At 29.3% G+C, this 22188-nt stretch overlaps 1 protein-coding gene across 9 annotated transcripts in view; it reads right to left on the bottom strand.

Moving 5' to 3' along the window:
* Window positions 1–22153, bottom strand: part of mAChR-A (muscarinic Acetylcholine Receptor, A-type) — a 34339-nt gene extending 12186 nt beyond the window's left edge. Inside the window, exons 1-4 of one of the 9 annotated variants that reach the window (XM_089170334.1) lie at window positions 22020–22153; window positions 20454–21039; window positions 6601–6852; window positions 530–1399 (exon numbers count right to left, since the gene is read on the bottom strand). The gene's annotated coding sequence lies outside the window, so the exon portion shown is untranslated. Of the gene's footprint in view, window positions 1–529; window positions 1400–6600; window positions 6853–20453 lie in introns of all 9 variants that reach the window. The other 8 variants (XM_089170332.1, XM_089170328.1, XM_089170329.1 and 5 more) reach the window with 8 other exon arrangements.
* Between the last annotated feature and the right edge of the window lie 35 nt (window positions 22154–22188).

Below are 22188 nucleotides of genomic sequence, written 5' to 3'. Positions count from 1 at the left end.
ATTTTCTCAAATTCACCAAAGTTATATTCATTTTTTCTATGCCTACTGAGAAAATACGATTGAAGCTCTTTTTGTTTTTTGTATTATAACACGAACAAGAGAAAAAAACAAATATATATATATATATTTAACTACGATAATATCTAAATATTATAATAAAGAAAAAAAGAAGAAAAAATAATAAATTATACAGATTGTCTCGTTTAATTTACACTTTAAACGAAACACAAACTCGAGCTTAAGCACAAGAGAGGGAGCGGGGGAAGAGTGGGTAGTGGTGGTTAGGGTGCAAACGGTAAATACGGCTCTCTTAATCCCAGAACAGAAAAAGAACAAATAAACACCGACTCGAGCTTACTACGAGACATAAAAAATAAATACGCCTCTCGTAAACACGTAGACTAGAGAAAAAGAAAAGAAAAGAAATAAAAATTTAAGATTCTATTATAAATGAAATAATACGAAGGTAAATAATAAGGATGAAAAGAAAAAAATGGAAAATTCACATATTGCAAATAGGCCAACGTACCTTTGATGTTCGATACTTGACACTCAAAGTTCTCCGTTGGCCAATAAGAAGCAACCACCACTCGCCGGTAGAGCAGTTCGATGTTCTTCAATTTTCTTACACCTTTTCTTCTTCTTTTTCTTCTAATTCCTTCGGTTTCTTCTCTATCACTTTTCTTTAACCGTTCCTCGCTTCCTCTTTCTTTCTCTTTCACTCCGGCTGGATTCACTTTTTTCGAGATCCAGTTCGAGTCGTTGGCAAAGAGAAGGTAGCACGTTTTTACCCTCCAGTCTGCTGCCAAGCTTTATTCTCTACCTTTTCTTATAATAGTTTTTTTCTCTTTTTTTTTTTATTCCTTTCCACCTTTCCAGCCAATCCTCCCTTCTTCCCTCGCGAGAGTCCAAGCTCTTATTATCATGCACGCATAAGCGCTAATTTTTTTTTTCTACAACTTTTTCCTCCAACTACGTGGACCCTTTACCCACACACGCGCGCGTTTTTTTTTTATTTTTCTTCCTCGCGTTTATCTCGCACCTCTCTTCCTTTATTCTTTCTTTCTTTCTTTCTTTCTTACGATTTATTTTTTTCTTTTATATTTTACCTTACTCGTTTTTTCTTCTATTTTCTTTTTCTTTTTTCCTCTTTCTTTATATTCACGGTGTTTTACTTCTTTTGCCACTTTGACGAATATTGTCTTCTTCTCTCGAATTTGTCTCTAACTTTAACTATCTCTTTCTACCTTTCTTTCTCTTTCTCTTTCTCTCTCTCTCTCTTTCCCCCTTCCTCTCCCTTCCTTCCTCCCTCTCTCTCTCTCTTTCTCTCCGGCTGGAAAGGCAACAGGGGGTCAACTACATCCCACGATTTCTGGAAGTCTTCGTAGTAGCATCGAATCTATGATCAAACATGAACAATGTAATAGTTTAGTTATTCGTGTTTTGGGTTTAACGATTCTAATTGTAACAGAAACAGAGAGACAGAGGGAAAGAGATAGGGAGAGAGGGAAAGGGGAAAGAGGGGGGGGGGGAGGAAGGAGTTACAAAAGGTAACTTGTATTCTCAAGCGATTTCAAGAACACGAACGATGCATAGTAGTCTAACGTTGAATATCGTCTGGCGTTAGTCCGTTGTCTACAGTAATTCGTGGTCTGTTCCACTTAAAATCGAGTGCCACTCTCTTGCCATTGTGGTTTTCAACGAGAGAAACGCTTAAGGGATCTCTCTATTTAAACAGTCTTTATATTCAAGATTTAAAAAGAAACTAACATAATTCTTTTTACGTTATTTTTAAATTTATTTGCTTGTGATATTAGCAGAGAATACTATTATTATTATTATTATTATTATTATTTTAAATTGATCGAATAAATTAAGGGGGTATATATACTTAGAGGCCCGAAAAAAACGCTTTTTTAACGATTTTTTTTTGGAAAACTGGTTTATTTATTTACTGACGAATAATCTGGAGTTCAATATATACATGTTTGAAGATATTACAATAATTTTTTTATGTAAAAATATTTAGACACAAGCGAGTTATAGCCAATCTGCGTGAGGTCATACTCATTACTGGATCATATAAAATAAAAAAAGTCAATGTAAATTATTAGTATTGATGTGTCTGAACAGATTGAACGATCGACTTTTCCAAAATATTAATTTTTTACAATATTGTGCACTTTTGAAAGTAAAGTTCCTATTTTTCACAAAAAATGCCTATTTATCGGCTAAAAAAAATATAATAATTAAAAATAAAAAACCGATCGCTCAATTTGTTCTCTATTATACTTTTAATAACTGATTAAAATTTGAAATCAATCGGTTAATCCTTTCGTGAGATTTCTTACTCACCGACTTTGAAAACGTGGTTTCGAGAAAAACGCGTTTAAACAGGAGATAAAATAAAGAAAGAACTACATAATAATTTTTATCCTCTACAATATCTCCATAAATAAAGGTCATATCTATATGAAATTTTGACAGAATACTTTCGAAATGATATACTTTTAGAAAATGCAATAAAAAAAAATTCGATTTTTTTTTTTTCTAAATGTATAATACCCCTTTAAGGGGACAAGAAAAAATCAATAATAGGTTAAACATTTTTTTTTGTAAATTTGTATTGTACTAACGAAAAACAGTAAACCAAGTTAAACACAGGACAGTGATTTTTTTTTTATATAAATTCTAACACAATTGTAAAAATTCGTCAGAATTCTACACTGTGCGAGTAGTAATAGTCAATATTTTATCATTTTCAAGAAAATGGTGGAGAGAGAAGTTTCGCGTCCATTTTTATATACCCGTTGGTTTTATATTAAACGAAACAAATAATTATTTTACAGTTTAATTAAAATGAAATTACGGAAAAAGAATTGAAAAGTTTTGAACAATGATAGGCTGAAAAGTTTTATAAAATAACATGGTGGAAAACCATAAAACTCAAAACTATGTTCATCCGTCCATGTATATTTTTTCTAGAATTTATTTTTCTCGAATTAAAGTGTACAAAATTTATGCTTTTTCATCTAAAAGTAACCGTGTGTGTGTTATATAAGAATGTATGTGAAACTTCTCCCACATTGTTTTCTTTGAAACGGTTAAGTATTGGATCTTACTGTTTGCACAATGTATGATCCTGATGGACCCCTACAACTGTGTAGAATTTAAAAAATAAATCAGTGTCCTGTTAACTTGGTTCTTCCCAAACAATGTATAGATGAATTTGTTTGATTTTTCTTACCATTGATAAAATTCAATTGTCATTAATACTAAGTGTACGATGACCAATCAACTGAACACGTTCTGTAAATTGTCAAAAATTCGATAAGAATGCATAAAATGCATATTATTCATTTCTAAATAAAAAAAGGTATATGATTCACTATTCAATTGACAAAAATCTCATTCTATATGCAAATAAAATTTTTGGTTGATTGTTCACGGTAGAAATAGGTATATATTAAATCTCGTTACGTTTATTATTAAGAGTCAGATAAATTTAAATAAATAACTATATACATAGTATCACATATATATATATAGTGAGTATTATAGTAAATACGTAGGTAGTAAATCTCACATTGGTGGAGTTAATTATCATAGTTTATGTAATGACACGCGGTAGCACGGTTTTGTCTTTTGTCATAACGAGTTTAGAAATGTCAATATCTCCACTCATTGAGAGAAAGAGATAAAGAGAGAGTGAGTCAATGAGAGTGAGAGAGACAGAGAGAAGGGTTTTAGTTTATGCGTGTTGCATAACGGCGAACAGCCGACGTTGCGGGAAATTAAATTACTTAAGTTCCACCGTTAGTTTTACACCACCAAAATCGCTTTAAAATCAGAGAAAGAGAAGCCGCTAGCTTTTAGCACAACTCTCTTTCTCTCTCTCTCTGTCTCTCTCTACCTGTGTATACACACGTGTCTCTCGGTGTATCTGTGTTTTAGTATTAGCATGTATACGTGTGTGTGTGGTATAGCTCTTACCTTTATTTCACAGCTACGAAAGTTCTTTTGAACTCGTCGTTTTAGATGGCTCTCACGTACCTTTTAATATTATCTACTTTCTCTCTCTCTCTCTCTCTCTTTCTCTCTGTGTGTGAATATTCGAGAATTGTGAAATAAAAGAAAGAAAAAAAAATTCTACATGGTGATCTTTTTTAATGAAAACTAGACTCGATAGAAAGGGTTAGCTTTGTTATGCTTATGTCGAGGATAACAACCGGTTCGATTTACAATTGTTAATGAAAAACCATCCTACCGATCCTTAAGAATATTCAATAAATCTATACATATTTAAGAAAATACGTTTGAGTATATTATGTATGTATTGTATGTGTATTAGGTTGCTCAAAATGTTCGTGGCGATTAATATTTTTCTCTAAATTTGCAAGAACACTTTTCGAATAATCTGATGATATTATATTGGATTGTTTGAAACATTTTTTGATCGATTTTTAAACAAATATTCATCGACATTAACGTTCCAAGCTTAGTTTCTTGTTTTTTTTTTTTTAATTATTTGATCAAGAATTAATTTCATAATTTTTCAGATTTATTTCATTGCAATAAATTTCGTTGTTCAAAGAATTCTTTGATATAAATAAATAAGTAAATATACTTGTGTCAGATTTTGAAACGGTTATAAATAACTTAATTAAATTCGACAATTTATTTGTGATTCTTATTGATGGAATAAATTGGTTGGAAAAAAAAGAGAGAAGTAAACGAATAACAAAGTAAAAACAAAACAAAAAGTTTGTCAGTTTGTCTGAAAACAAATACGAGTAGTTACGAATTGTATTTGATTTAGTTTTATTTCCGGGCGGTCAATTAAACGCGAAACGTATATAGTGCATTCTTGGGATTGTTTTGGAATAGAAAAATAAATAAGGTCAAAGAGTCATTTAAAGGGTGTAAATGGCACTTGGCGCACCGTCTATAACCAAACTGTGGAAGGTAAAAAAGGGGGTAGCCACTTGCCACAAGGACTTAACCCAAGCTTCCCCACGCAAACCACCCTAATCCTCCTGTTCTTCACCCCTTTCCTTTCATCATCCTTACTTTTCTCGACAGACCGTCTTCTTCGTCTCTCGCATATTCGCTTAGAAAGGCACACACATACACACGCACACACATACATACACATATATAACTAAAGAAAGAAAACGAGAGAGAAAGAGGGAGAGAGAGAGAAAAAAAAACACTTCAAACTCAAGCATACAGACACGTTTCCTATTTCAGTTTCTCCTTCTGTTTCTCTTTCTCTTTCTCTCTTTTTGTTCATTCTCTTTTTCTCTTTCTTTTACTGTTGCTATCTCCAGTCAAGCAAACCACGAAAAGTGCAGCCGACGCCGCGGGATATACACTTTATTTCCGTGGGGGTGGTTTTTGATTCTATCTCTCTCTCTCTTTCTTTTTCTTACTTACTCTTATTCTTACTCTTACTCAAACTTCATTTAGAATTACTCACATATCCTGCCTAATTTGTTCTTGATTTACGTCGAGTACAATTAGCGGCTAATTGTTCTTGTATTCTTTTTTCTTAATCTCCGTTTCTGATTTTTATTTGATTATTTTACAATAATTTGATTTTTTTCTAATCACGCGGAACATGTGATTTTTAAATTACTCAAAATATTTCAACCAAAAAAATTTGTTCGATGAGTTTCGATTTGTTTTGAAAAAAGAAAATAAAATTACAACGCTATGAAAATTATTTGAGTATGTAAGAAAAGTATTAACAAACACATTAATTTAGAAATAGTGTATAATCATTTGTTTTTTAAATTTGATTACTAAACAAACAAAAAAATTTTACGTTGAAAAGATAATCGAAAGTTAACGTTTTCGAATCGAAGAATGAACATTGTATTTTTTCTCAAATAAAAATAACTTTTATTCTATTCATTTATACCATGAAAGAAAGGTTCTCTCAATGTAATGCTTTTAACCATACATTCAATACTATCATGGGAATGCATTTGCAGCAGCACGTAACGTGCAATTAAGCGACTCAAAAAGAATCTTTCACACACATCAGATATGTACTTCATTAAATATCACATGTGTGATGATTTATTTATTCGTATACGTATGTTGTTATGTAGAGTGGAATAAAAAATAAATTGCCAATTGAGGTTCTTTTTTCAGTCAACTAAATTTATGATACTGTCATAATTGGGTTCAATGACCACGATAAATAAAATCGATTAACTTTATGAAAAAAAAAGATAGAAAAAAATTTATTTTAAATGTTAAGAATCAATCAAGTACTTTGGTTTTAAAATTGTTCTCAAATTTTAAAAGTGGAGTTAATAGATGTAACAAAATAAATAAAAGGATTAAATATCCCCATAATCTCTACTTTTAACTGTACACACACACATACATACACACACACACAGACACATACATACGGTCGTTTTAAAAAACCAAGTAAAATAATTCCAAATAAGCTGAAAATCCCCAATAAACCCATTTATCACCATTTTGAAATTTTATCCATTGGAGATAAAATAATCACATAAACGTTTCTTTGTTTTTCATGTTTGTTTTTGTTTAATGATAAGAAAAATAAAGATTCAAACCTACTCGACGATCATATTTGTAGATACTTCATCGAACGTGGGACTGTCCGATATTCCAATGAACGTTGTTGAAATCTTGCTAGTTTTCTTCTCTATGTGTATATCGCTAGTGTAACAGCAACCTTTGTCGTAACTGTTGTTGTTGTTGTTGTTGTTGCTGCCGATGCGTTGGCAGGTGCAGGGAAAGGTGCATGTTGCGCCTAGTGAGCAACACGTATACCTCCCCGTTAACTGAACAGCATTGCATGCTCGATGCCTGTAATTATAGAACACGAGTGACATTTAAATTTTTACAATGAATGCTAGACGTATCCTCGATACGACACAACGCGACTACTATAACGAAGAAGACACTGATTCACAACAAACATGTGCACCACCACTCTGACTATTTCTTCGCAAGTAAATGCGTCCGTAATGCCCTGATTTTCAAACAAGAGAATGAGACAACCAATAATACTCTCTTTTCTCTCTCACTCTTTCTTTCTTTTATTCTTTCTTTTTCATGTTCGTTCAAATGACAAGCAGATAGGACTTTAACTATTTTTCATCACCGAAGGCCTGTCTTCAGATAAAACTGGTGAAAAAATTCTCACTCTATCTTCGAAAGTTAATCTCTAACGTCGGGATTTTCGTTGAGTTCTACCACTTGAGAAGGCAGAATACTACTTCGACTTAGATCGAACGATCACGAATTCATGGTAAAGTGGTCGAACTTCCTCGATGAGCTAGCACCAGTATTTTCACGATGGAAATTAGATTTTCACTTAATAGTTTAAGAGATAGATTGAGAGAGAGAGAGAGGAGAGGAGAAAAGGTTGGAATAAATTTAATCATGAAATTTATGCGAAATAATAGAATGGAGTATAGTCGAGGATGTTTAACTGCTTTTCTTTACGTTATATTGACAATAATCTGATTTATTCAACGAGCCAAATGTGAAGTACGGGATAATAAATTCGAAATTTGTAATTTGTAGCACGAATCATTGATGGGTATTTAAATCAGATCATATTCGATAAATTCTGAAGTGTATCTATCTTTTTTTCATTAGTTATTTTTGATGCATAAATTTGTATCAACGGTAGGTGCGTTAAAAAATGTATATACTAATTTCAGATAAATCTAAATTATATTAATATTTTATTTATATTTGAGATATTATAATATAATGTAATAATAAATGATATATGTAATACGTAATATGAGTACCTTATTATAATAATTAATATTATATTAATATTTAATTATTTATTAGTGTAATTATATTAATATTACATATAATATTTATTAAATTGCTTAATAAATAAATTAATTTATTTATTAATTCATCCTATGTAGATTAGAATATAATATAATTATAATAATAATAATAGTGTATTAAATTGTATTAATTATTTGTTACCATTATTATTATAATTAATTTTTTTTCATTACTAATTTGATGTTACAGACGTGAGTAAAAGGTGAGAGTACATTTTTAAGGTAGGATAATGTTCAGAATCAGTGATTGTTACTTTGAATGTGTCTGGTATATTTCGATAAAGTTTAATATAGTGGATCGATATTTGGATAATCGGGACAACCCGAGTGCGTGCAACGAATTGTGATAACATAACGATCGTTCCATTTCTGGGTTATAGATTCAGGAAATTGGAAGTATGAGAAGAATGGCCCATCCCCTTCTTTAACCTCTTCTTTGTTTCGATTTTACAAGGAAGAGTTTGTGCGAGGAAATGCAGGGAAAATGTTTGCGATTCGTTGATGCTGCTGCTGTTGTTGCAAAAATACTCGTGTCGTTGAATAAGCGAAATTTATTTCTTCCTCGTGGGAAGTAATTTGAATGATCTTGAAAAAATATTCGCAGGGGTTGTATCAATTTGTTGAGTAGAAGTTTGAGTAAAAAGAAAAAGAAGAAGAAAAAAAAATAAGAAAAACATTTCTTTAAGAGAAATTGGGAAACAAAATATGTTTCTTTTACTTTCCTAACTCTCACAGTTATTTACTTAATTAAGTAATTATTAATTTACCCTTATAACAACCGAACAATGGTTTCGCATTACAATTTCATAATTCGTTAACTGTCCCGTTATTCTGAGAAAAATAATGAAACAAAATATGTTTGTTTTACTTTCATAACTCTCGCAATTATTTACTTAATTAATTTATCATTAACGAACCCCACCAGAAAACAACCTAACAACAATGGTGTTACATTAAAATTACAAGACTTGTGTGTTTCCCCTCAGGGGGAAATTTGAATGCTTTGAGCAACGTAAAAAAGAAAACTATCAATGAACGTTTTTATCGTGAAATGAAAAAAAGAAAAAGAATGGAAAAAGGTAAAATAGGTAGGGTACGTTTGTTTAAATTTGTTTCACACTTCAAATGTAATCAAAAGGTGGTCTTTTTCTTCGTTCATTCTTGGTATGGAAAAATGACCACGAATAGTCAAAACGAATTGAATAAGCAGCACGCGACATTTACATAACTTCATAACATGAATGTCTCGACTCGCAAGATCGCGTTCGCTCGTGCGCTAACCCGTTCCTTGAACCAACGTGAAAAGTTGAAAGTAGTAAAACGAATTCAGTGATTACGGTCAACCGGTCGGACGTGCTAAGAACAGTAAAGTCAGTTTCTCTCTCTTTTTTTCTCTCTTTCTCTTTTACTCATTCATTCACACACAGTACTCAAGCTTTATAAACTTGATAGTCCGTAAAACTATTTCCACATTCTTAAAGAAAAATACATCGAGCACGTTAAACCCACGTCATATATTTTTTACACGTCATTTCGTCGTTCGTTAATATCACAAGAAATATGTAAATACATATTTTTTAAAATTTATTTTTATAAATTTAGATAAATTATATTGCTAACACACTTTCATCTATTTTTTCTTGGTATATTAATTCGTTATTATATATTATATTAGAAAAGAGTTTGATTGTATTCGATTAAAATAAAAAAATGTTTAGAATGTGATAGGTTTTATTAGAATGATTTTGATCAAATTGAAATTAAATACCATTTGAAATTATCTATTTGTTTATATTGCAAATTAGTAAAACGTAATTATTTAATTACAATAAGTATTTCTCAAAAGTATCGTATTTTTAATAGATGAAAACAAATTTGATTGGTGAGCAAATATTTGGAATACATGGACGGTACATTAAAATATGAATCTGATACAAAATAAAATATTTAAGCATTGAAAAAGTGGTAGAAAATATTCAACTCGAATTAATCGATACATTTAAAAGTGTTTTAACGATTAAGACATTTTTAAAAGTTATTTAAAGATTAAACAAATGCTTCTATAGGTATCCAATGTTTTATAAAAATAATTATCTAAATTTCTTCAAAGATATTGATGGTTCTTACATTTAAAGATTATTTAAACAAATATTTTATGACTACGACGAAGACGATTAATAATAAATTCAATTTGATAACATATAATGTCAATTTAATCTTATCAAATATTTAATAGTTATTATTTAACAAAATATTGAAAATTATGTTTATTAAATAAACTCTTAATAATAACTGATCACCTATGTAAGCTAGACTCGTACTATTTAAAAATGTCTTAACATATAAGGATTTTAAATTCGTTCTACTTAAAAATTTGTGATTGTATATGAACAACTGACTTGTACTACTTAAAATGTCTGAACATATATGGAGACCTGTTTCGTGTTACTTTAAAATATCTGACCACATATGGAAGCTTGACTCGTACTACTTAAATTACAATGCTTTAATATTTTTTCCGACTATTTATATTTTACTTCTAAAATAAATTAATAACAAAATTATTATTATTATTTTTTAGAATAAAAACTAAGCGGTTTATTAACATTTCCAATTATTCTCTACTTTAACTATTTTCTTATTTAATTATATTTATTTGTTTCTTTTTTTTTTTGTAACTGTGTATACATATACGTGTCATTAATTATGACACAAAAAATGAATATTATTATTTGTTTTTTATTAAAATTATTTCTATTATCAAATTAATCATCAATTAAGTAGTATAGTAATACAAACAAATTTAATATTTTCTGTTAAACGATTTTATAAAGGCAACAGGAATCCCTTAAACTCGTAAAAGGGAGAGTAATAAAGACAGTTATAAAATAAATCATTAAATAAATTTATATAATCTTTTAACTTATGCCACAATTATAATTACCAAAGCACATGTATTCTCTTTTTGTTTAATTATACTTTATAAATAATACAAGGGATCGAAAGAAATGAGCTAAATAAGTATTTTCTATTCTAGTTCTATATAACAAAGCGCTATTCTATTCAAGTTAAGTTACGTACTCGAGTATTTTTTACACACTACCCCTGAGCTAGCTTCGAGGGTTGAAAGATAATGGTCGTAGAGTAACGATCGAGCTTGTTTTTGTTTCTTTTAAAAACACCCTCACATACTCCCTGCCGGTATAATTTTGTTTCGACTTTGAAAAGAAAAGATAGTTACAAGACTATGTTTATTTTATTCTTGTTTATTTTTTCTTTTTCGTAAAAGAAAGGGATACGTAACCATCGAAAAACGATAACGAACCAACTTATTTTTCTTTTTGTCATTTGTAAAGTTTCAAGTTAAAGAGTGAAAGAAAATAAGAAAAATAAAAAGGGTAATAAAAATCTAATTCGTTTAATAGAAAATATTATTACTTAAAATCATAATGAAACGTTTTTAATTATTAATAAAAGAAAAATTTGAAAAAGATGTAAGGATTAGAGTTTTGATAAATGAATTTTATCTGTTATTTTTTTTCCATGCACGTCAATTCATTTGTAAATAATTTGTAAATTTTTATCTTGCTAGTTTCTTTCTGATAAAGAGTCAAAATAAAATGTTTACAAAAATAATCCAAAAATTACAGAATATAGAAAATATAATAATAAAATGAATCAAAGAGAAATTTGGTAAAAAGTTGTAAATAAAATATTAATATATACATAAAAAGAGAGCTGTGTGTGAGAGAGAGAGATGAAAGAAGGGATGGAAGAAGAAGGTCCGTTAGATAAAGAAAAAAAAAGGAAAAAGATCTAAGGAGGGTTGGAGACTATTTCTTTGCTCAACGTCGTCACTTTAACGGATTCTCGTGGTCCCTTTTAACGTACGCATTTTATCGATCGTGTGTTAGGTAAGGTCGGAGCACCGATATTCATTCTTAAAAAAGAAAGAATGAACAAGAAAAAGAAAGAAAAATTATTCTTTTTAACCCTTAAAGTGCTATGGACGCATATATGAGTTTGGTAAAAATTACCAGAGGGGTCTATCGATGCATGTCGATGATGTATTTGTTAATATTAATGTAAAATAATGTCATGTTTATATTAAAAATAATTAAATTATATTCAGAAAAAAATTTATATATTAAATATAATTTATTATTAAAATCTAGTTAATAATAAATTCAGCATTCAAAGGATTAAAGAAAAAGATAAAAAAACTAATATTATATCTTATTGTAATTGTAAGATTAATATTTATTATTCATATAGTTCCTACATTTTTTGATTTATTTTAATATAAATGTGTAAAATACTAAGTCATGTGTGTGTATGTTTGCGTGTAAAAGCATGTAATTTTGTATGATTATTATTTATTTATTTATTTAGCGTGAAACCAATTACTAGTTTACGAAGTTGAATTACATTTCGCGTAACATGTAACCAATAATTAGGCATAGTTCGTAATAATTATAATGGAATATAATTTAGAAATTTAAGATAAATTTACCAAATTATTGGGAACATAAAATATATGATATGCAATATATCATCTTTGTACACGTTCACCTGCTCAAGAAAAGAATTAACACGAGACTTTCGATTGCGAATCGTTCGATCATTAGTCTTGGAATTATTTTTGGTCTTTTTTTTCGTTCAACGTTTCCCATCACTTTTTATTAATTTTTCTTTCTTCTTTTTCGTATAAATATCCATTTTCCTAAAAACAAACGTTTCATTTTCCGTTTATTTTAAAGATAAAATCTTTTTTCAAAATTTATACTATTACATTTAATAACATTATTATACAAATAATAAAATATCCCCTGTGGCACGTGTTTGCTTTAACGAAATGATTTTTTTATTTCTAAAATTTTGTCCTAACTTCATTTTAACTGGGGATAAATTAAAACATTTAATTTTAAATATTTCGTGACGTATAATAACTCGACAAAAAAAGAAGTTCAAAGAGAATGAGATTTGATATTTTAGTAATAATAAACAGAAATTATTCAACTTTTGTAGTATGCCCTATGAGTTGATGATGAAAAAAAAAAAAAGAAAATGTTAACAAAGTTTTGTTAAAGTTTTCGTTTCACAGTTGCATTTAATTTTCGAAAAAAATAAAAATAAAAAATAAAAAAGAAAGGAAAGAGAAATATGCTAAATGTCGGAGATAGAAGAGAGATCCTCTATTTTTTATTTTCTTCTCTTCCTCTCTCCCTCTCTATCTCTTTCTCCCTTTTCTCTCTTTCCCTTTCTAATTAAAATACGCGAGCATCGTGAATAATAATAAGAAAACGAGTGAAAGAGAAAGAACGGTTAAGTTCAAGTGGAACAGCTTTCGTCGATTCATAGCTATTCGAGTTTCTATTAATTTCTACTCTGGAATATCGTGTGTCTCGAGGATTCTCTCATTTCGAAATTATTATTTGAAATAGAATTGAAAAACTTCTTCTGCCTGTTTTTCGTACATCAACAAAAAATGTATTAAAGTGTGTAATTCTATTTACATAAAATAAATATGTCAATTAACTATGATAGTAGCCCTAAGTCAAACAATAATACAATTTTTATTTGATCATTTATTTAATATTTAAAAATGATTTCTATTATCGAATAAATTATTCGAATTTTTGTTCTTTTATTTAGGCCACTATCATAATTATCGACACAAATATCAATGTGAATTTAAATTATCATTATTTAATGACATTAACATATCAACCAAGTATTTCGTACTATTTCAAACGATATTATATTATTTTTTATCTTTGTTTGAAATGTTTATGCATTTCTATACCGAGCATTGTAACATGATATTAATGAATTATTATTTACGCATACATTGCATACATTCATATGTCTTTCTTTTTTTTATTGTGTCTCTCGTATAAATGCAATGTGTACGCACTATAAGCGATATTTTACGATAATAAATGAAATATTGAGTGAAAAAAAAGAGATAAAAAGTGTGAAATAAGTAAACATATTTGTTTACAAAAAGAAAAATGTCAATATCAATCAAACGTTGTTTCATTACTTTCAACGTTAATTAAAAATATTGAGCAGAAATATTACACGTTCTTGAGCAAAAAATAGAAATATTTTTTTTCGTAAATTATCAAATGTGTTTATTTATTATTTGTTTTTATGTAAAGAATGAATTTCAGCCCTTAAAGTTGATTTTTAAAAGATAAAAAGAAAATTTGTAAAGGGTTAACGATCCGTGCTTCAATGTCCTTTGTAAGCATTTTTGAATGAACTTTGTCAGTGCTTTATGTTCTTAAATTAAGGGTCCTGAACCCTTAATTATGTTACATTTAATATATATGCGTAAGAAACGTATTTAAAAGTTTATAAATACTATTGTTTGTACAAAACTAGGAGATGCTTTAATTATAAATATTACCGAGTAAAAAGTCATGAAAGTTTAAAAAAAAATGAAGATTGAAAATGATTCCACGATAAGCATTGATAAAATATATCGTTCGGTAAAGATGCATTCTTTCATTATCCGATTCGTTTTCCAATCTGACCAATTAAGCAATCTCATCGAATTTGATTTTCTACAGCGCGATTTGTAATCGTATATTCGAAATAATCTTGTTTCCTGTTTATTTGTTTTCTTTTTCGTTTATATTTTTATTCAATTGAATTCAACCATTTGTAAATACAAAAAATAAACATTTTAACGCCCTTAAGAGAAACAAAAAAAATATATATAATAATAAAATAAACAAAATAATACAAAGTAATAAAAAAAGAAAGTAATGCAATATTGCATGCAATTATTATGTTTTAATATATAAATTATTTAACTACAATTTTTCATTAAAATCAAACAAATAATAATAAAAAAAAAAAAATTACTAATAAAAAATAATTGTCATCGAGTAACCCGTAACATAACAATTTCTTTTGTTATTTATTATTAATTACGAAACATATAAGCAATTTATTATTTACTACAAACATTGCAATTATTCGTTCGATTAAAATAATCAAATATAAGTCTTTCTGAATTTTCCTGTGTGTCTGCATTTATTTACGTTAACATTCGTTGCTGCTTTTTTCATGATCGCACAAATTACAGTAGAAAAAAATCAGACAAGTTTTATCTTTCTTCCTCTTTATCTATTTTTTTTCTCTTTTTTCTATTTTTCATTATCCACGTTAGCTAACGACGAAGCAGAAAAAAACAAGAATATTTCCGAGGGGAACGATTAAATATTCAACAATAACGTATTTTAGTTCTCGTTGAGTGTTGAACATGCCTTGAACGTGTGAACGTGAAACCTTTTCCACCGGATACTCTCTTCTCGTACGCTTGTTGTCGACGCATTGTTACTGCATCATAACGTGCTTCGTGAATGAATTTAATGGTCCAACGACTACGATAAGCATATATATATATATATATATATATATATATATGTATAAGTTATTTCTCTGTCACTCGTTACGAGCTTTTACTTCAAATCCTTGCGAAGAAAAGATTCTGTGCATTGAGAATCATTCATCTTCTTTCCCTCCAAAAAACAAATCCAATTAAACTATCATTCTCAATAAAAATAGAATTTAAATATAATTTCATGTATCTTACAATTTTGTATTCCTTTATCACGGATTATGCGTTGAAGATATAAAAACAAATGTTTGAATTATTTATAAATAATTATAATAATATTAATAAATCATTGACGTACTGTTCATGGATGGATTAGGTTTTTGTTTGGTTTAAGAAATTTTTTTGTAATTATATTATAAAGTAGAAAATAGTTGGTTATAATTATTTTCATATAATTATTGATATAGCCATTATGAAATTGATTAGATTATTGTATATAATAGCTTGTACGTAAAAGCAATTTATGTAATTATTAAAGTATTTAATTATGTAAATTATTATTATAAATAATATTAATTATTGTCCTTAATAGAGGGTTTTATATTTAAATTTGCATATTATCAATGTTCCGATATAAGTATTATTATATTCATTTAATTATTAATAAAACTATATTATGAAGTCTATTATAACTAATTTAGAATATGTTTGCAAAGTCAAACAATTTATATTTATAAAATATTATTTTATTTAATTCACCATTAAATTCACTTCAATTTGGATATTTTTCAATACTATGATTATTTCAATAGACCCATTATGAAACTTATGAAACTTATGAAACTATTATATATACATATATATAATAGCCTTTGAACAATGTGTTAATAACGATAAAAGTGAGGATAGGGAAAGGTCATGCGCGGAATCAAAAGGATGGAACAGCCCAGAGTAGCTCTCTGTGCTAGCTTTACTACTGTTCGTAAGAAGTGAAACGAAAGGGCGCGCCCATTCGAAATGAAAAGTGCAAGGATATTAAAAGAACTAGAATAACAATGCTAATCAAAATAATAATAAAATTATTACTTCATTGTCTCGAATACAAAGAAAATCTTATTACAACAATACATTCGCAGTAAGATAAAGGGATGAATAAAGAAAGAAATTAATGTGAAAACGAAAATGACGAAAAATAAAAATAACGAAAAATAATAAATTATAAAATAGACGAATGATTTAATAATTCAAAGTGTAGATAGAGAAGGAAGTGGAAAAAGCAGTGGAAAAGAAGGAATAGCATTTTCAACGTTCAACTATTAGTCGAATTTAACCACTTGCCTGATGAGATTTAAATATTTATCTGCAGTAAAAAAAATATCAAACATTTATTAATTCCTTCATTTTTCAACCTTATATTTCTTTTTTGACAAAGAAAAAAAAGTTAAATCTTTCGATTGACGAAATTAATCTTTCTTTGAAAATTTGAAAATTTTTTATTTATTAAAATATATGCATAAATTGAAATATGTATAATATTTTATTGCATAAAATATAAATATATATTTACGATTACGATGACTCGGTGTTTGACTTTGCTGGGGCAAGTTAATTTTGATAACCAAGCAGTTCTCTCCGTGTTTGACACGGGCATGTCAGATAAGTGGTTAATATCATTATACTCTAACAATAGTAACTTACTTATATGAAACTTTAGTATGAGCAAAAAGTTTTTGTTAACAGAAAGATAAGAGAGATCAGTCAGGATAATAAGATATGCATTGATCAAAGAGAAAATGATCGAGTCTATAAACTGGATACGAACATTCAAAAATCCCGCTGGGATGTTATATTACATGATAACGAATGGGAAAGAGAGAGAGAGAGAAAATAGAAGGAGGTCGTGATCTAGTTGCTCACATATCGCTACTTATTACGAAGCTTTACGATCCATCGCTAATGGCTTCGCTTCGGCTTTACTTTGGGACTATAAATAATTTCCCGATACACCGCTCTCGTTGTTAAAAGAATAGACTTTTCTCATAAATCACACGTAAACGATACGTAAAGCGTGACGCATATGGTTTCAAGAAAAAGACTAAAAGAGGAAGATGTAAGAGTATGCTCTTGTTATTACGAGAAAGGGTTCAGAAAGAGAGAGATAATAGTAGAATAAACGTGTGTCTATGAATACAGTTTTCTAAGATTAAAAGTTCATCACTTGTCGATAAATAGTTCTTATTATCTAATTGAGTTATACGTAATATTTTGTTGTTTAAATAATCTTAAGTGTTGTTTTGATTGTTGGTATAAGTATGATTGTTTAAAATAAATTATTGGAAGTACACATATGAGAATAAAAATTGGAAAATAAATGTTGAATAAAAGTATATATGTATAATATTATTATTAATATATTAATGAATATAATAAATGAATAAATAGAAGAAAACACGTATAGTAATGAGATTGATGCAATTATCTGGAGTATTCGTAATTAAGAAGAACCTATTTGTCCGTAACAGTCGTCGTCGTCGTAAACGTAAGCGTACTATTAACGTAATAGATACTTACGACACGAAATAATACTCTCATTCATCAGTGAAGTAAAGTAAAGTGATTCAACGTTGGTATCGTTTTCGTACAGTCAAATACCTAACATGTAGAACTCTATTGCGTTTATGAAAGGATACCCGCACGAATACACGATTTTGGTAAACATAATAAAATCGATCGGCCGAAATAAATGGTCGATTAAATTCACGCCTGTATTTGAAAGAGAAAGAGAAAGAAAGAACAGAGAGAGAGAGAGAGAGATAGAGAGATGAGCAATTCTCGAGCATACCCACCAATACATAATGGCCGATTGATTCGATCTCCCGAGAGAGTACGATCACTACGATTTACATGATAAAAGTGGATTAAATTGGGGAGAAAGAAAAAATAATAAGTATAAAACGGGACGTGTGCTAAAATCTGAAAATAATCGTTAGTTCGTTCTTTCGTTCGTAATTTCATGTTAAATGTTTCGTCTTATCTTTATACATAAAAATTCAGTGTCACATTGTTGGTTTCCAATAAACTTTGAAATTACTGAACCGATCTTAATGAAATTCTTTTTATTCTGTACAATATGATTTTTTTCAACTTAGTAGATAGAATAGTTTTTATCGCGATTATTTTTATCTTTTATTGCTAATTTAAGAATTTATTATTTAAAGGTTATCTAGGTCTTTAGGTACTGTAAGTTTTCAATAGATAGCGCTGTATTACAATTCAATTATTTTGATATTTTCATATCACATACGTTTTTTTTTTCAGATTTACATATGACATAACTAACTTTGCTTTTTACATTTTTTCCTGTATTATTATTTTATGTATTCCATTTTAATTGTGGTATTATTTTGTGTGCTGTTATAATTTACTAAATAGTTTAGAATTATATTAAATCAACATTTTATAACAAAGCCACAGCAATGCGTGGTCGGAGCATTTTAGTTTCAAATAAAAATTAAATACAAAGTAAAAATAACGAGTGAAAGAAAAAGAGAGAGAGAAGAGAGAGGGTGAGATGATAAAGAAATTTTATCAGAATAGTTATAATATTTGAAGAAATGCGATAATACATATTATATAATTATATTAATTATACTTCTATTATTTATAATATTTATATTACATATTTTTCAATGTGAACGTAACAAGAGATCAAAATTACCGATTTAATTATATAATATTGTATAAAAATAGTAACTATGTTAAAAAGTTCGACCGATGAAAAAAAAAGAAGAAAAGTGATTTTTATTAATTCGATTAAATAGATATTTTAAGAAAAATTGGGCTACATTTTTGAGGAATCTGGTAGAGCTTTTAAAGCTTCCTTCCCGCGATCACCTCACGTTTTTTCCTCCACCCCTTCAATCGCGGCGATAAAAAAGAATAAGAGAGAGTAAAAGTTCGTATAATATTAAACTCGACTCGATTACATTATATAATATTTAATATATAAATTTCCTATCCATTATAATTTCATACTTTTAATCTAAAACTTATGCTCTCCTACTATTACAACTAACGACGTATCGAGTTTTGTTTACTTTTACTCTTTTTTCTTCCTCCCCTCTCTTCCTACCACCCTACCACCCTTTCTCCTCCCGGCCCTTTCATTTTTTTTTTTTTTATATATTTTTTAGACGGCAGTAGAGTACGTGTAAGCTTTTATCGTCGTCTACGAAGTTATTTCGAGCGAGTAATATGCGTACACTTCGATCGTATCGGATCGTTATATAACGCGAAAAATATTGGAAATTTCATTTTTAGGGTAGAAAAGTACGAACAGAATGTAAGAGAGAGAAAGAGAGAGGAAGAGAGAGATAGAAAAAAGAGAAAGAAATAAAAATTGTATGAACAAAAAAGACAATTTTTGCGACAATTTTTGATCTAATAATTAATAATTTAATAGACACAAATCAGAACGCATTTTTGTATCTTATTATTTTTTTTTTTTTTTTAATTAGAATAGTAATCATTCTTAATTCTCGATTTGTCGATGTAACAGTATCGTTTTTTTCTTTGTTTTTTTTTTTATCTACACTCGAGTCCTTCAAATAAAATAATCCTTTGAAAAAAAAATCACGCACTTTTCAAAGCTACGATCTTTTTCACCTCCCTTAGGAGAGAAAAAAAGAAAGAAAAAAGAAACGTCGTATAAAAATTCTAGTAGATCATGAGTGTATATGTAACTACGACAATGAACGAGAAAAGGGTAACACTTTTTTGTATTCTCTCTTTAGTTCTTTTTCTCACGAATAACTTTCGAATACAATTTCGTACAAACTCGAGATCAAAAAAATAATACAAAAAATCTATTATGCAGTTTGTATTTATTTGCTTAAAATCAACTCCAAGATTGTTTATGAGATATTTAATAATTATTTATAACATCTTTTCGTAATATCAAAAAGATATTACATATATATAATAAAGAATTAGACAAAGAAGAAAACAAAAAAACAATTTAAATATTTCAATACAATCAAACTGTAAGATTATTTATCATGAAATGCTAAGTAATTATTTTCTTATAATATTTGACTAATTAATATAACGAATATTAAATAATTATTGATAACATTATTAAATAATATTGAGAAGATAAATAGATAAATAATTAGAATAAAAAATAAAAATTAGAGCAACTGGTAAAAGAAGGATGCGAAAAATGATATGAAATCACTCACATGCCTGTTAGTCTCATATATATGTATATCCACTTCCTGGTATCACCGTGCGTGATCACGCAAAATCAGAATAAACGTGGTGTAGTAGCAGCAGCAGTTTTCGACGTACATGACGATAGAATTTCCTTTGATTATCCTCTCTTTTTCTTTCTTAACTTTCTTTTCTATCCTTTGATATTGTTGCCTTTGTCGTTATTTCGAAGATAATACAGTAAAAAGGACGACGAAATCGTATACGATGTGTGTATATGCGTGCGTATATCGAAAAATCTCATCGAAGAAGAAGAAGAAAATAAAATAGAGAAAAACCAATGAGAATAAGAATGAAGATAACAACAACAACAAAAGCAGAATATAATTATGTATAATAATTATGTTTTTTCTTTGTCATCGGTGACTCACATGATCGTTAACACATCAGTTGAATGGTGGTATTCATCTTGTGATAATATATATTATACATATCACCGTTTAGATATACGTAAAAATAGATGAAATGTGGACGACGAGCACCGCTCCCGTAGGAACATGATCGAGTTATTTGTCTTGATCAAAGACTATACTCGCACAACTTTAACTATATATTCTATATACATATATATATATATATGTTATATATATAGATAGAATATATATAATATATATATATAGATAGATAGAAATGGCTAGTCCTGGTAGTAAATTCTTATGGGCCTTCAGGTCCTGTTTTGGGCTTCTTCGATAGTGAAATCCAGTAGAAAAGGAACGATAATGTTCAGACGTGTAAACGTCGAGACAGTCCGAAGGATTAAGAGAAAGCATGCAAGTAGATAATAACGCGCGCGTAGTCAGACAATAGTCGGCCGGACTGCCAGCAAGTAAGGAAAAGAAAAATCAAAAAGAGGAAGAAACGAGAGACAGATGGAAGAAGAAGAAGTAGAAGTATACACGGAGGGTTGGACAGGGAAAGAGAGAGAGAAATAGAATGGAAGGGAGGAGAGGGAGAGAGAGAGAGAGAGAGAGAATACAACGCGTGGACACAGAGAGGCGCGTAAACGCCAAAAAGAGTGTTCTTTATAAAAGTGTAATTTGTAGGTGCCTTGGAGCACCGAATACGAAGAAAAACACAGAGAGTAAAATAAAGAGAAAGAGAAGGAGCGCGTGAAATGATAAAAGCTTCTTCGTTGAGTAGTAGTACACCGTGAGCGAGTCAACCAGCGAGTATACGAGTGAGTCTAAGAGAGAAAGAGATAGAGATAGAGAAAAAGAGAAAGAGAAATAGAGAGAGGGAGAGAGAGAAATAGAAGAGAGCGCGTATTTGCGTTGGTTTCGCTTGTTTTTGGCGTGCACGGATGAGAGAAACGGATAGAAAGTGAAAGAGAGAGAGATAGATATATAGAGAGAGAGAGATTGATAGAGATAGAAATAGAAATAGAGTGAGGAGAGTGAATGATACAAAGCGCGTGGAACACCGCCCGCCCGTTAGTTTCGTCCGACCGACTGTGACTACTATCCTCTGGCAGCTCTTTCGAATATGACTTCTCCTTGAGAGGGGAAAGAGAGAGAGAGAGACGAAACACAACGAACCGAAGGAAGTTCGGGTACTTTCTGCACCCTACGCCCGCGGTAGGACTACGGGAGCGCACTAAGGGCGTGGGCAATTCGAGGCAGTGGGAAACGTAGAGACCGAGAAAGAGAGAGGGGTGTTCCCGGTTGCGCGCCGATGCTGCTCCTACTCTTCCTAGTGGTGGTGGTA

This window comes from Polistes dominula, unplaced genomic scaffold (assembly GCF_049000335.1).
Source record: "Polistes dominula isolate Pdom_NZ unplaced genomic scaffold, Pdom_raw_medaka contig_15, whole genome shotgun sequence".
In the NCBI taxonomy this organism is placed as follows: Eukaryota; Metazoa; Arthropoda; class Insecta; order Hymenoptera; family Vespidae; genus Polistes; species Polistes dominula.
The sequence above is the reverse complement of the archived record's forward strand: the minus strand, read 5'-3'. Positions and strand labels throughout refer to the sequence as shown.